Genomic DNA, 4,419 nt, shown 5'->3' with positions numbered 1-4,419 from the left:
TTATGCTATCATCATCATTACCAAAAGTGACCCAAAACTTTGAGACAATGGCAAAAAAATGCAGTTTGTTATTTTTTTTTATTATCATCATACAACTTTGTTTTATCTACGATGGCCTTGTTTTTTCTTCTTCCTTATTATCATTATTATCATTATTTCTTTATCTTTATTTTATGTATTTCATTATTCTCATTCTCGTTGTACCACTATCACTACTGTTTTTTTTTTAATCGTTATCTGTTTCCATTAGCACCATTATTATTATTATCCTCATATCATAATGTCATTATTATCATTAATTTCATTACCATTACTGTTATTATTATTATCACTTTCACTGTCATTATTATTATCATTACTATTACTACTACTGTTTACTATTTACTTCGCATTATCAACATCACTTTTCCGTATCATCACATAAAAAACTGCTACAATTTCCAGTTTTATTTCATTCACAGCACTTCTTTTCTCTCGCTATTATTGTATTTATTAGCCTCACTACAACTACTTCTTTTATTATTGACTTGCTATTTCCCCTCCAATTTTTTCGTGTTATCATAGCATTATCCCTATTCCATATTATCATATTAAAACATTGCTACAACTTACAAATTTTAATGGTTTTTAATGACAATACTTCTTTTCTCTAAAAGGAAAAAAATCAAAACAATTAATTGGAGTAGAGCATGGTTTCGATCCACGGTCCTCCGGGTTATGAGCCCGGCGCGCTTCCACTGCGCTACCCTGCTAATTAATTTTCTTGGATCAGGTATTGTTTATTAATATCTTCATTTTCATTATTTGTGTTATTATTGCCAGAACTACCGTCTTGATCATGATCGCTTATGCTCTCGTGTTTATTACCCTTGTTATCATTATCATGCTTAGTCTTCAGAATACATTTCTAATTAATATTATCTGATCAAGTATTGTTTATTAATATCTTCATTTTCATTATTTGTGTTATTGCTAGAACTACCGTCTTGATCATGATCGCTTATGCTCTCGTGTTTATTACCCTTGTTATCATTATCATGCTTCGTTTTCAGAATACATCTGCCTCAGATATGGTTATAGATTAACGCATATTAAAGAAATGCTGAAGAAGTGTTCCCGTTTCGTTGTGCATCAGGCGACGATCGACCGGTAGGATTCGTATTCTTGGTCGGAGCGAATCTGCGAGAACTGTCGAAGGGAAAATCAGCGTTTGGAAGAGCGTTGGAGGAAAGCAGGGTGGACGAACGAAGAGAGAAATCCATAATCCTAAAAGTACTTTCCACCTGTTTCGGTATTACTACTAACGATAACAATAGCAACAACAATAACACCAAAATAAACACATCAACAATTAAACAGACGTGTCTTGCAAATAGAAAACTCTAAAGATCTCTGAAACACCAAGAAAATAATAGTCAAGATGGCGTCAAATGCTCTTCGGGATGAAGGTCTCTGCGCCGATGAGGATAAGGCTGAGACAATTATATTTGCATTATATTACAAAGACTTAATATAGCAAGATGGACGTAGGCAATGGCCGTAAGCATTAATGCCATTAACATTTTTTATTATCATAACAATTTTTGCTTTATTTATGTTAGTATTCAACGAGTTGTTTTAATATGATATATAAACCTTATATACATGTCGTCCCTTTCTCAAACCTACGATATATTATGATTGTTTTAAATGTACGAGAAAGCATATTATTCAGTAATCTGTACAAATTCTATTTACATTATTTCTTAAAACTTCATTGATATTTTAGTCCATTCTTTTCACACTCCGACTCCTTCGATACATTCGCACCATCAGTCATTTCATTTTATATTTTTTTTTCTAAATTCCTATTTTTTTAAAGGTACGAAAATTTTATTTACTGTATTAAAGCTATGACATCCTTGATATGCATCATAAGAACAGTGAAGCCACGAAAATTTACCTTCAATAACACCCGCCACTTCTCTTTATATATCTCGCCTTTCTTGCCTTTTATCCATTTGTCTATATCCAATCTCATTTTTCTAAGGATCAGTTTATGATCTAACTACAATTTATTTATTTATTTATTTATTTATTTTTTTAGATTGCTGTATACCTATCTCTCTGTGTATGCCAATATTCATCTGTCCAAAGACTTGTTAACCGTTTTTTTTTCTTATCTGAGTCCATGAAAGACACAAACCGAAACGTGAAAGGCTGAAAATTGCGCTCCATAACTCATCGCTTCCCAGGCCAGAAACCAACTCGATTTCCATCATGTGGTCTTTAGTAATTATACAAATCCAATTCTCTCATCAGAATGTAATCAATAATCTCCCATAAGCTGGAGAGTGGACTTCAATAGTTTATTAAGTACAATTCTTGCTTTAAAAGATAATAATGATCTATTAAATGCTCAGTTTCGGTTCGTTTTGCCTCCCTTTCGACCTGTTTCGCTATTTTTACGAACCGGGAATGCAAGGTAGCCGAACGCAGGTCAGCTAGCGTATCTGAGGCGGAATTGAAGATCGAAACGCGACTGGCTATCAACAACTATTAAATATGAACTATTTATCTATTTTAAAAATCATAAATTTCAATGTCTACCTCTCTGTTTCTCCATCGATTTATTTTTAGGTTTTAGTTTTTTTTTCTTTCTTTTCTATCCATTTTCCTCTTGCCTCCCTTTCTTACCGTTTCCTTCTTCCTGGTTATTCCTGTCGCTGATGTATTGTGATTCTTATACTTTTACTATTCTCTCAGTTCTGACCATCATTATCATTATTTTCAAAGCTACTATATATATAAGTAAATGACAAGAACAATAGTATCACTTATTGATGCGGAGATAACCACTCTTACTTCAGAAGTTTACTTGCGCTCGTTCTCAGTCCCGGCATCTCTTGCTGGCTCTCTCTCTCCCTTCCTTTGTCTGTCTGTATGCATAATTATCTCTCTCTCTCTCTTTGTCTGTCTGTAATTCTCCATCTCTCTCTCTCTCTCTCACTCTCTCTCTTTCCCTCCCCACCCTCTCTCTCGCTCTCTCTCTTTCCCCCTTTGTCTGTCTGTATACCGAATTCTCCATTTCTTTGGTTCTCATTCTCTCTCTCTCTTTATTTCTCTCTCTCTCTCTCTCTCTCTCTCTCTCTCTCTCTCTCTCTCTCTCTCTCTCTCTCTCTCTCTCTCTCTCTCTCTCTCTCTCTCTCTTTCTCAAGGATATGAATGATAGTTATTAAGGACATTATCATGGTTATTACTACCGTTGGCTTGTTCGTGGGTTCGTTGGTTAACAGAGTAACTCGAAAAACTACGAACAGAGATATCAATAAAATTTTTAACAGAGGCGGGATGATTCAGAAGTTTTTTTTTTAAGGATTCATTAGCATTGCGAGGAAGGGAAACACGGGCGTCACCAGTGTAATTAAGAAAGATGATTTTAATGTAATTATTCAAGTGTGAAGATCTTTATTACTATAATGACCCTTGGATGAAGTATGCGCTTTCTCAGTGCTTCTAAATTTTAAATATTTTTTGTTCTTTCTTATTTCTTCCCATTTTTCTATTGCCTTCGTTTCTTCCCGTTTTTCTATTGCCTCCGTTAATTCCCATTTTCTTCCTGTTTTTCTTTCTTTCTTTCTTTTTATAATGCTAGGAAAGTATTGTAAATCTTGTACTTTTACATCTTTATCATCATTTTCATAACTACACACCAACTTTTTTTTTCCATTATTGAGGTTATAAAAGGGATGTTATTATCACCGTTTTCATTCCTTTCATTAGTAGCACCATCGTAATTATCACCACTACCATTAAGGTCATTATATAGCAACCCAATGGATATCATCAGTATAATTAATTTCATTATTACAATCATCCGTACCATTTTTTTTTTATATTTTCCTCCTCGACATTATTATTATCATTATCACTACTGACATCATTATTACTTTCATTATCATCATAATTATTTATGCTATCATCATCATTACCAAAAGTGACCCAAAACTTTGAGACAATGGCAACAAAATGCAGTTTGTTATTTTCTTTATTATCATCATACAACTTTGTTTTATCTACGATGGCCTTGTTTTTTCTTCTTCCTTATTATCATTATTATCATTATTTCTTTATCTTTATTTTATGTATTTCATTATTCTCATTCTTGTTGTACCACTATCATCACTATTGTTTTTTTTATCATTATCTGTTTTGATTAGCACCATTATCATTATTATCCTCATAATATAATGTCATTATTATTATTAATTTCATTACCATTACTGTTATTATTATCATCACTTTCACCGTTATTATTATTATCATTACTATTACTACTACTGTTCACTATTTACTTCGCATTATCAACATCACTTTTCCGTATCATCACATAAAAAACTGCTACAATTTCCAGTTTTATTTCATTCACAGCTTTTCTTT

The sequence above is a fragment of the Penaeus vannamei genome, chromosome 5, assembly GCF_042767895.1.
Source record: "Penaeus vannamei isolate JL-2024 chromosome 5, ASM4276789v1, whole genome shotgun sequence".
Lineage (NCBI taxonomy): Eukaryota > Metazoa > Arthropoda > Malacostraca > Decapoda > Penaeidae > Penaeus > Penaeus vannamei.
Note: the sequence above shows the minus strand (reverse complement) of the source record.